Below are 13463 nucleotides of genomic sequence, written 5' to 3' on the forward strand. Positions count from 1 at the left end.
AAAACAATTGCCATTAAGAATAGATCAAAACAATCTCAAATGTGAATACGGAATAGTGAGAGCGATTCATGTTTGCTGTTTAAATTTGATTGATTGAGTACTTGTGACATTAGGCTTATATTTTAACTGCGTTAATGACTGCGAAAACATTTCAGAATATTAATTTATGAAAGCCTTGAAATCATTTTTATATTTGTTTACCAGGAGAATAGCCTATTTCCGATATTATTTTTCTTCTTATTCTGAAATGCTTGCTTGTCCGTAAACATATAAATAGCGAGGTCAATGCAGACGACAAAACACGCCACAGTAGAGCGACAATATGAAAGGAATTAGCCATGACCTACAGTAAGGAAATATCCTACCAATTTTCTAGAAAAAATCGGTGGAGCTGTATCGAGACTCACGGCCGTTGGTTTCACGTGAAACTTCTGTCAGCGACTCGCTTTTAGTGTAATGGTTTAAAATAATAACAACGAGACATTGTCTACGTACTAAATATTTTAATTCAAAACAGACACTAAATGGTAGCTTACTATTCATTTCAATTAATATTCGTCGAAAATGTTTAACATTGACCTGTGATATCAGATATTAGAAGGCATAATATCAACATTTGGTGAACGTACAATCTGTAGGTAGGTACAGCCCAGTGTTGTCGGTTCTCTATACACAAACACACGAATCACCGCATTGTTACGTCTGAGTCGTGAGCTACACTGAACAGAATATTTTTCCTAACCTAAATTAAAACTAAGTGTACCTATGTGGGAAGTCTAGGTAGGGAAGACTCTTAAATGCGTCTCAGGCCGAAGCTTATATAGTTAGGAAAATGTTAAAGAAAGATGATACAGACCTATCGTCTGTTCTGTTACCCATATGTTTCGCTGTGATTTTTAAGACGCTTCACGTCAAAACGTTATGACAACGGCCAGCCGGGATTTGAACCAGTGTTCTCTGGGATACTAATCTAGTGTCTTACGACTTGGTCCATAAACTTCGATAATGTATATTTTCTCATCTTCAGATTGCCTTGCTACAGGCGTGAGTGTACGATCATTGCATAACATTACAAATACATAGTTTCAGACTATAGTACTCGATGTAGACTATCATCACATGCCTTGAAAAAATATTGACATATAATATTATAAGTACAACTATCAAAAATTACAGTCACGAAAATTTTAATTCACGTCTTTTGAGTATACCGTGTTGTAGTGCGTGTAACTACATGTGACTTTATTTACACATTTACCATGGGTTTAAACAGTATTTGTGGAAGGGGAGGACAGAAGCCAGTCACTCCTCCGGAAACTCTTTTACAAAGATAATGCTTGAAAATTATTTTCAGGTTATTTGACGATACCTTAAGTGCTTTTGAAACTCTTGCCATTGTAATTTTTGTAAAATAAATTTTTTTTGTCCAAACAAATCTTGCCACTCTACCCCCCTCCCCCCTATTTTTTTTACTACGTTTTTGACACTTATTTTTACAGAAACAGGTTCCTCTTTTGAGTCAGCTTCTCTGCACTTTTACCTGTGCCTTGTTAATGGAAGTGTAAACAAATATACACTTAAAACAAAACAAAATACAAATCTGTTTAAAGAAATTCAGTACCTATCTAAGTGAATTTCAAAAACTGTAGTTTCATTAAATAAAATTTCAACCGACTACAGAATTTTTAATAATAGGTAAATTAATTCAAGATGTAGTTTCGGACATATAATATTACACATTAAACTGTATATCATGAGAAACTTCGGTCTGTTTGTGCCTTAAGAAGGGAATAGATCTCTCTCCCGAAACGTCGCAACTGTTGTCTTGGGAAAAACATACTGTGTTATTCTGTGCTACCATCGTTGTGGTTTTCAAAATATCTGTTTTGTCTCTCAAATGTGGCTTACGGAGTTCGTCTGTGTTGTCGTCACTGTTTATTCACATAGCTGGGTTCACCTGTGCGTCTCTGTATAGCCGTTGTTTTTTTTTTTTTTCAATTTTTATCTGTAAGTTTCATCGTTGGGTTATTCTGTTTACTTTTGTGCACCGTAAATTTTCTTTGTAAATGGAACAGAAATATTCATGTAAACTTACATATTTGTTAATTTGTACATTTACATGAAAATAACTGTATCACTACAAAATAGTGTTACCATTTATGTTTTGTTTTGCCCCAGTACCTCCAATATTTAAAAGTTATTTGTAAACCCTTGTTTGAATAGCTTTTCAGTATTAACTGCGCACATTAAGCACGGTAAAACAAAAGAAAGCAAAATTTTTGATTATTTGATCGATTATCTTTTCCATGGTTTGAAAAAAAAAATTTTTGCCGAATGTACACATCAATTGAAGTATAAAATTATTAGCCTATTTTTGTAATAAATACTCAGTTATACCTCGATAAACCGTATTTCAGATGTGCAAAAATAACCAAAGCTATGTGGTGCACAAAGTTATAATATCTTTCTTTTAGTAATGCAAACTATTCCTTGTCAACTGGTTTCCAATAGAATATTTTGTGAAAGTACTGAAAAATCAATTATGTGAGTTGTCCAAAGTATTTTTTCGTCTTTCTTTACTGGTCTTATTGCTAATGTCTCATCGTTGTTAGTCCACTTTGTCCGTCTGTGCGGAAATAATTTTTTTATCAATTCTTTCTACGTAGGTAATTGTCTATGTTTTAAATGTTTTGATGTTCCCTGAGTTTCGCTTGTTTTCTGTATGTTTGCACATTTATCTTTCTTGTTGTTATTGAGGTTTCTTATCACATACATTATAATCAGCAATGGTGTGTGTCCTAAATATTATATATATATATATATATAATCAATCTCCCCAATTGAAAGAAAGAACCATTAAAAAAAAAAGAGAAAAATTAAAGTATTAATTAGAATTTGAAACCCGTACGTTTGCAAAAAAATGTATTTAAAATAAAATTATGTATTATTTCGTAATAATCTCAAAATATCAAGTGTAGTCTGTATGAAGAATATAATTTCATAACGAAATTATCATAATTATATACTCAAGTTGTTGAACTGAAGGAAAGGTTCGAACATAATAATTTAAAACAACAAAATTATAAGAAAAATGAAATCTCTTGTTGTAAGATATTTTTTTGTAAAAAAATATATTTTTTGGTCGAAAATAAACACACACAACTATTAAATGAACTTTTGATACTGTAACAGTTAAAACATAATACATGTTTTATACTATTACACGTAAAAAGATTACACATCCAAAATAAAAACACCGGATTACAATTTTTGTTACAATTAAAATTACAAATAATTAAATATCAATGTCACTGCGATGTGCACAAATATTAAATAAAAACTTTCTTTTGTTGAGTACTCAAATAAGTTCATGTTTAATAATCCCGATGATTTGATTAAGGTTCATTGTATGATATAAAACATTTATGCTCTTGCTTAACCCTGAGGTAAGCTATTACCAAGAATTCTGTACTCAGGAGTACTGCAAGGTACAATAAAATATAGTTGTATTCAAATAATGTGAATATTTCTAAATAAGTAAGCAAATCTCACAAAACTAGTGTCATCTAAATTCTTAGTCTTCAGAAACTGATCGATTTAAGGTCAGTACTATCATTACCTAAAATTCCGGCGATGTCAGTATGAAATGTATCTTTTAATTTGACATCTTCGACTATATCATTTAAGATTTTGAAAATGCCTATTTGTAAACAGTTGTTTGAATAGCTTTCCAGTATTAGCTGCGCATATTAAACACGGTGGAAAAAAAAAGTTATATAACAAGGTTAACTCTTTTGTGGCTTTAAAACCAAATAAATAAAATGTTATACAATAACTTCATGCTTGTAATCACACGCATATTTTTAACTAAACACACTCTTTTTATATCTAACATTTATTTCAAAATAACTTTACCATCGACAGTGCAAGCTCTTACATATTTTTTTACTAGTCTATATTTCTATATAATTATTGTACATTGGGACAGTAAGTTTGTTTGCAGGAAATCAACTAAAAAATTGTCAGACTAGTTACACAAATTATATTTCACTGTTATGAAATTACATAATTCATGCTGAACGAACAACATAAGAACACACAAATTTGTTCGTTACCGAGGTTAGATGTTACATCACGTACTGCATGTGTTGATGACACACGAAACTACAGTAAACTCGTGGAATAACATCATGTCAGTGTTAAGAAGACTGCAAGTATCCGCTCTACCATTCTGGTTCTGGGGTAGAGCGCCTGCCTTGTGACTTGTAGGATCCGGGTTCGCGCCCCGGCTCCTCAAAGGCGGATTGCCCAGACAAAATGGTGGCATTTTCTCTGGTAGGAATAAAATCACTTGTAACAAGTCAGGCTACCAAAGAAACGGTGGGTGGAACAGAAATAAACCTTCCAGGTGGCTTCCAAATGGGGAGCCCGTTTCTTTTCTTGGGCTCCCCATGCGGTGGCCATTCCTGGGGTTTCTCCGGGGGAACGGAGTTTTGCAAAAATATTTTTTGTAGTTTTGTAGCGTTTTAGTTTTTAGTAATTGTAGCATTATCATTCAAACATGTTATAAATAAAGATCAAAGCAACATTTTTTTTTTTTTTTTTGCTTTTGTACATAAAATATTTGAATTAATTGTAGGTATATCAGTCAGTGAGATGTTGTGTTCAACCATTTATCGGTATTATTGACAGTTGAATTTTAGTCACAAATTATTGACCAATACCTTTGTTATTTAGAATTTTCGACGAAAAAAATATTTACAGGCACATTAATTTTATTTCTAAAAATATTATTTCTTAAAAATTACACAGTTTTCAATCAGGAAGATCGTCTTTAACACACACAGTATTAGGTATGTATGTATGTATGTATGTATATATATATATGTGTGTGTGTGTGTGTGTGTGTGTGTGCGCCAGGTTAACATCCAGATATAAATAAAATATTCTATTTATTTCTACATGAGCAAAGCCTTTGACACTTTCCAACCTAATGTTATTATATTAAAAAATATTTATTTTAGGCCTCTTCAAGCATTGCGTGGTATATATTTGTTTTAAATATCTTACAAATAGACGCTTTGCAGTGAAATTTGCAAATGCAATTTCATGGTATTAGGTGTTCCGCAAAGTAGTAGTTTATCTCAACTACTCTTTAATATTTAATAAATGATATTACAACTGTAATCAGAATTGATCAAGAAAATATGCAAGAAAAAAAAGGGAAATATGTTTGTGAAACTATTCAGCAAGATATTTCAGCTGTCCAGATCTGGTTTTTAAGTTAACAAACGTCTCTGAATTACGATAGCATTTATTGTAGAACATTTAGTAAAATAAACTAATTCAATTAATTCGAATTATCACATAGTAATAAATGACATTAAACGTTTTGTCCACTTTTAATACCTTCGAGTTATATTGGATGCCTAGTTTTTATTTTTCACCACCATGCACTTGAAGATCTTAGGTATTATTAAATTTATAACTATCTCTTCATCAATACCTAATTTTATACTTTGTTCTTCAAATTGATTAGCTATGAAGTAGAATATTGTGTCGTAATTTGTAATTAAATAACTAATTTTGATTTTAAATAGAACGGAAAGTATGCAGAAAAAAATTCTTAAATTAATTTTTTAACATTTTAGGCTTTTAAATTCCTTTTAAAAATGCTACATTCATACATAACTTTAATTTGCATTTTCTATTTACTAGACGTTCAATCAGTGATACATGTTTTATTACCATTTTGATGCTTCAGACATAATATCTCGGTTTGGATTAAGAATTTAAACTTGCAATTATAGAATCAGTGACACTTTTAAAATGGACACTAAAAAACCTAATATATCTGAGATTTTTATGTTATATCACCCAAATAATGAAAACACGACATAAGAAAACCCTTGAATATTTGCGTTGGATTTGCACTCATTAAATAATGATCTACAATTACTTCAATTATTCCAGTGTGAAAAAATTTAAATTCTGTGAAGCTGTTTTCCTCATTCCGTGGAATGTATAAGAAATGTTGGCAGAATTACCCTTCGTCCATTCTTGTTTTGACGAAGGCGACGGAAAAGTACCATAATGGAAAGCTACCTTATGTAGTTTTTTTTTTAAATAATAAGAATACAGTGCTGCTCCCTATAATAAATTTTTTAGAAACATTTCTTTCTTTTCGTCCGCGATCTGGAAATTATCTTTTATTGCAACAATCACCATCTGTAAGCTTTAAAGTTAACCTGAGAAACAGCTAGAGGTTTGACAGCACTATATACCGAGTATTCTATACAATACTTCGAGAGCAATGCCGCTGTACTCTTTCCATGGAGTGTATAAGAAAGTATGGCAGAATTCCGTCTTGTCCTTTGAAATTATGGCAGTGTTCCGTTATGGTACTTTTCCGCCTTTTTCGAAGGGTCCAGGAGGAATACTGTCATTATGGTAGTCTTCCAGTATGGTAGTCTTCCGCGCCCCCCTCAATAGCCAATGAATGTGACGAGTTACGTGTGATGTGACCACTTCTTTTCTTCTTGTTTATAACCGGCTCAGGGCAGTTAAGGGCGTGTCAAGAGCGCTGTAGTCTTATCGTCAACGTGAAGTAGAGATGCATGTAAAATAATCGTGGCTGTATCCATAGTATTGTTACGACCTAGGTGGGGAGAACTGGGTTCGTAAGGGATAGCGCAATTAAGTTTTATTACAGATTTATTAATTACTAATATTTACATTAATAATAAATAATTGTACTAAAAAAATGTCCCATCACCAATCGCTGGCACTTAAAAATGTTTATCCTCAAGTCATTCAATGTCTGTCAAGTTCCGCAGTTCGCACTCCTCGCTGGAGCTGGGCTCGACAGTGGTTCGCCCCTTACCTCGCGCCTGTCCACACACACACACACACAGCCTCCCGCCACTCAGTCGCACTCTCTCGTCGCTCCGCGTCGCGCCGCTCTAGAGGGGAGGGGGCGATTTGCAGCCAAAGGTATCGCGCGTGGGGTTTACCGACACGAGTCATCTCTCGATAGGGTGCTTTTATGTTGCATACTTCCCTTATTAAAAAAATAATAATAATTCTAGTTAACAGAGCAGATTATTTATCAGAAACAATAAAGCAACGAGTATGAATTAGATATTTCCATGTACATTTTATTCCTTCGAATTGATAACGCATATACAGAATTCGTATATTTTTTTTTCAACAACAAATATACCTATGCAAATGAAATAAATTGATAAAATCCCACCTGTCAGGGGCATCTTCAGGATTAATTTTTGGGTAGACCCGGACTGTGCCGCAGGGGCGTGTGCTCAGATTTGGGGAACCGGGCCCTACCCGGGGGGGGGGGGGGGGGGGGTTCTTGCCCCCATATCAGAGGGTGGTCCGGGGAATGTTTAAAATTCAGATGCAATGGTCAGTTTTGTGGCTTTCTGAGGGTAATTTATTTCTCTCTGAAGTCCAATATATATGATATATTAATCATAAGAATTATTATAAACGTATAGTTGTATGTCAAAAGAATATACTTTAATACCTCTAAAGGTCACAAAATTAATTGTTAGGATTAAACTTGTGTTAACATAAGGATAATATTACAACACAACTCGTACGTTAATGTAAAATGTTACAAATGTGCAGGCGAATGTATAATTTCATTTCATTGTAAACCGTCTCCTCAGGAAGGGCAGACGATTACGTTTGTAATGAAAATACGATTTACTTTTTTTATAGTTTTCAAAATAAACCTAATATTTAATATGAATAGTGTATTTGTGAGGAGAGTCTTGTTTCCAATTTTCAGTTTTGAATTGTTGGGTACGCGTGATACAAGAAAGCAAGATATTGTTACGAACTATAATGTGGGGGAACTGGGTTCGTAAGGGATAACCCAATTAAATTTTATTACAGTTTTATTAATTACTAATATTTACATTACTAATAAATAATTATACTTAAAAATGTTCGATCACCAATCACTGACACTTAAAAATGTTTATTCGCAAGTCACTCAATGTCTGTCAAGTTCCACAGTTCGCACTCCACACTAGAGGTAGGCTCAACAGTGGTTCGCCCCTTACCTCGCGCCTGTCCGCACACTCAGTCTCGCTCCACTCTATCGCACTCTCTCGATCCCATCGCTCCACGTCGTACCACTCTCGACAGGGTCTCTCACCCTCTTCGCCGATGTCACTTCCCTTCACTCGCAGAACTCTCCGAACTCTCGGAACTCCCGCCGAGGCCGGGGTCGCTGCTGAAATACCTGTAGCGCCCTTCTCGAACCGACGAGAGCAGTTGTGACTTGTCGCCCGAAACATCAAGAATGGCGTCGCCTATTCTCGCCACTCCACGCGGCGGCCTTTGTAAACCCGGAATTCCCAGGCCGCTAAAGGTGATAATAGCCCGAGGCGAGACAATGCGCGAGAAAATTGGTTGAAACGCCTTGAACGAGCAGTAAGCCATGCTGTAATGTTTTTGTAAATGGAACTGAAATTATCATGTAAAATATTTGTAAATTTTTACAGTTACATGAAAATTAAAAAAATATATATATCGCATTACTACTGGGTTCGGATTCTTGCCCGGGCGTTTATGCTTTGTGTTGTCCCAGTTTCTTCATTAGTTAAAATTAGGTATATGTAAACAGTTCCCTGAATAGCTTTCCAGTATAAATGCGCACATAAATAAGCATAATAAAACAAAATAAAATTCAATTGATTAATATTTGATTAAATCATCCATGGTTTTAAAAAAAAATATTATGCTTGTATAAAAAAAATTACAATTTTCGTAAGCGTGACAAGAAATATCCAGTATTTTTTTTCTTTCAAAAAAACGTATTTAATTAATGCAAAAATAATTATAGCAAGGTTTTTTAATATTGTAAAAAATTACAGTTATTTTATTTTGTTATTAAAAAAAATTGGTAATTGATTTCCGAATGAATCTTTTGTAACGGTACAAAAAAATGTTTTCATTGCAGTGACGAATAACTAACAATGATATTACCGAATCATATGCGACCATGAGAGTAAGTGTCACCATCCAATGAACATCTGCGTACACATCTGTAGGTTTTAACCGGGAGCGAGAAAATATCGCGAGTTTTTGCACGTCTCAAGAGATAGGTCCTCCGGGCCTGCTCTCGAGTTTTGGCCAGAACTGTACTCAGACTGGCAGGCGCCACAGTTTTTTTGGGGGGGGGGTTGTGTTGGGGGCTTGCTGGTGTTCGTGTGCGAGGGGATAGGGGGTTGGGGGTAGTAGGGGAAAGTAAAAGTGGGAAGGGGGGGACAGTGGTGCAAAAATGGAAGAGTTCGAAAATATAGCAGGCGTTGGTCTATGTGCGTTTTGCGAACTCATCCCATTCCACCCTCATCTCCCTCCTCCCCAATTACTCCCCTTCCCGTAGGAGAAAGGAAAAAAAAACCCGAAAGAGACAAATGTTGTCGCTACCATCCCCCGAATTCTGGGCGCCAGGGAGACTCGTATAGCCCCGTCCCGTTCGGCAGAGAGTCAAAAGGAATCAAGGCACTCCTACCAAATTTTCAACGAATATATACTTTATATTTTAAGAAATTAGCGAAATACGAATAATATTCCAGAACATAAAAAAACAACAGATTGTCAATATTTCTTCATACTCAATTTACTTGCCATTTTTCGAAGGAAAAATATCTTTATTTTGGCAATTTCAATATATTTTTTTTCCCAACATGGACATCCATGATTTTTATAAAAATATAATGCCAGTTGAAGTGTTTTCTTCTTTTTTTACGACTGAAAAATGAGTTAGTGTATCGATACATTATGTTTTTTTTTTTTTTACTAAAATAAAAGTGTCTGCTCATTTCACAGATGTATGACGACTTCAAAAGGAAGGATGCAAGTTTCACTTATAATTTTAGAAGAAAAAAATATTTTTAAACTTAATAACATACTATTTGAAGTTACAATTATTGTAATCTAACACGTTTTGAGCTGATAATTGCATACGTCCACACTATATTGCTAGGCTTTCATTTTATTGCTGTTTTAAGTCAAGTTATTGTAAATTAGCTCGTAATTATCGTTAAAAGTAGGTACATAATAACATGTAATCATGTTATGAATTAAAATTTATTTCTTGAACTTATATTATAACTGTAATTTTTTACAATCTTGGAAAAAAATATAAACAATAACCATATATAGCGAATTACAATAAATGCAAATTATATGAACTGGAATTTTAACTTACACTACAATGTTTTGTACAAATTAGGGGAACTTGCCCCAGTACCGGACGATCCCCAGTTCCGGACAGTACAAGGTTACAAGTTTCTCCGCTAGATAACAGCACTTGACGGTCATAGGCAGGTAGAGTTACACAAAGCAATTGTATAGATAGCGCCACTTGGTCGTATCTCTTGCCGTAGTTGAGTTATTCGTTGGAAAGTGTGGAGGGCTTGTTTTTCATACTACACAGTTAATTTTTGAACCAATTTTTCACCTTCTTTAGGTAAGTAAATTGTGTTTATCATATTTTACTTGAGATTCCACATGTTTAGAGATAAAAAAGCAGTATTGACATTGAGATAATTTCGCTTAGGTTTTAGTCATTTGCAATGTTTTGTAAACTATCGCGTGGCCCCAGTACCGGACAGTGGCTATGTTCCCAGTACCGGACAGAAATAAAATATCGTAAAAAAACACATTATAAGTATTGTTTGTTTTCAGGAGTATTTTGAACGATGGCAGCAGCCAAGAAAGGAAAATGGGATGAAGATAAAATGAAAAAAGCTTTAGATGGTGTTTTGGCGGGCATTTACAGTATTAGAGAAGCAGCTGGACATTTTTCTGTGCCTAAAAGCACATTAGGAGAGCGTGTCTGTGCAATCAAACAAGGTAATTCTGTTAAACTCTCACCTTCAATGGGTAGATTTCGAAACACATTTAATGACAGTTTAGAAAGTGATCTCTTTGAACATCTTAAACACCTGGACAGTTGTTTCTTGCCAGTTAATAAAAAAGAACTGTTAACCTTGGCATACGATCTAGCTGAGCACTTGAAATTGCCACATCAGTTCAACAAAAAGAAAAAGACTGCAGGAAACAAATTTTATCGTGGATTCATTAAACGCCATCCTGAATTTTCTCTGCGCTGTGCTCAATCCACAAGCCTACAGAGGAACCAGGAACAGGTGAACAACTTTTTTGCCAAATTAGAAGAGCTGACAAGAAAGTATTCTTTTCCTCCAAGCAGAATTTTCAACTGCGACGAAACTGGTGTCAGTGTTGTACATTCTAACACATCGAAAGTTTTGTCTCTTAAAGGGAAAAAACAAGTTAGCAAGCTCACATCGGGTGAACGTGGAAGGAACATAACTGTGATGCTTTGCATCAATGCTGCAGGGGATCTGTTTATCCCCCCTCTTTTTGTGTTTCTCAGGATTCGAATGAACACAGTATTGACAAAAGATGCACCAGATGGAAGCACATTGGATGCTCAAGAAAGTGGTTGGATCTCAGTATCAGGATTTCTGAAATGGCTGAAGTCATTTGTTGAGAAAGTTCACCCATCAGAACAGAGTCCAGTTCTGTTGGTATTGGATGGTCATAGCACTCACAAAAACCTGCAAGTCATTCTGTATGCCAAGGAACATAATGTTCATATGTTGAGTTTACCCCCACATACCACACACAAGCTCCAGCCATTGGATAGAGCAGTCATGAAACCTTTCAAAAATGCATTTAATTCAGCATGTGAGACATGGATGTCCAAGTATGGAAGAAAAGGTTTGAAAATCACTGAACAAGATATCTGTGGATTGGTAGGAAATGCTTTCTCAAAAATATGCAGAATGGATCTAGCAAAATCAGGATTCGAATGTACAGGGATCTACCCATTGAATCAAAATATTTTCACTGAGCAAGATTTTCTCCCAGCATCGAACATCAGTGTAGGTCCACTGACAGAACCAAAAAAAAAGTAGGCCATTGTGATGTCTCTGGCCAACATCTTGAAGAGACTAGAGCTTCAACTTTCAACATGCAAGTGGCCATACCACCTCAGCACACACATTTGGTTGACATGGCTGTTCCCTCCACTTCCAAGGCCTTCCAAAATGCCATTCAGAAGATTTCTCCAGTTGCTGATGATTTGAAGAGGAAGATCATTTCAAGGAAAAGGAGAGGAGAAAAAAAGTGAAATTTTGACTTCTACACCCAATAAAAAACTGCTGGCAGACAAAGAAGAAATTAAGCGACTGAAAAAACTAAAAGAAGAACAAAAGCAGAAGAAACTGAAAGATAAGGAAGGACAACTATTCAATAAAAAGAATGAAACAAGTGAGGCCAACAGAATGTCGAAAATGAAGTCCAACTCAGAAAATACAATCGCAAAAAAAAGACTTGATTTCAACAGAAAAGTTAAGGAAAAGAACACAACGGATGATGGTTACGAAAAGACTGTGTGTGTTCTTTGTGGAGAGAATTTTGAAGAGGACTGGGTTCAGTGTTGTACCTGCTGTGGTTGGGCTCATGTTGCATGTGCTGACAGTGACCAAATAGCATATTTTGTGTGTGAACACTGCCAACAATTACAAAAAAAATCACTTTGAAGTAAAACTGTTACTTAAAGTTATGTATTTTATGTCTATATGTAATGTATGTTGACTTTATATAGTATTTTTGTGTTAAGAATAATGTGTCCGGTACTGGGAACAGGTTTTTGAAATATCTTGATTAGCATGGTATTTGTAATCTTAAAATAACACTGTTAAAATTTTTTTTGATCGGGTTATTTTGGTATAAAATTGTACCTCATATATCCACCTATCGCTAGTAATATAAATTTGTTTCATCCGTGTAAAGGTTTTAAGAAATCAATTTTTTTGCCTTAGGTGTCCGGCACTGGGGCAAGTTCCCCTAAGATATTAAGCGGGTCACGGTAACATGTCCGTTTGGAAAATAGTCAGTTGGGAGAGGGGTAGTGAAGTTCTGGAAAAAAGCAATTCCTAAATAACATTATTTCATAAACAGGGTGAGTCAGAATGAGACCGACGAATTTTTACTGCAGAGTGTTAACTATTGGTTTTGCCATAATTTAAAATCTGAATCACTTGTACTATACTTTGGCATGTCAGCGCATGTAAACAAAGGCGTAATGTCAGCTTTTTAACTAGGGTGACAAGACGTACAGGGGGTGTGGGGGGTTTGAGGTCCTCCCCAAGAAATTTAAAAAAAAAAAACTAGCATTAAATTGTTAGTTTTTTTAAAGCTATTTCATACTATTTTCACCACAAATCACAAAATAATTAATTACTAACATTCTCTATTTACCCTAAAAGATTCATGTTACGTACTTTAATTTACTGCTACCACTTTCCACTCCTGAGTGACGCCTATGCATGTATAATGTCTCCTCTAGCTTTTTACACCTCGTTAAAGTCAGATGTCAGTTAATGAGCTCAGGTCTG

Source organism: Bacillus rossius, chromosome 15, assembly GCF_032445375.1.
Source record: "Bacillus rossius redtenbacheri isolate Brsri chromosome 15, Brsri_v3, whole genome shotgun sequence".
Lineage (NCBI taxonomy): Eukaryota > Metazoa > Arthropoda > Insecta > Phasmatodea > Bacillidae > Bacillus > Bacillus rossius.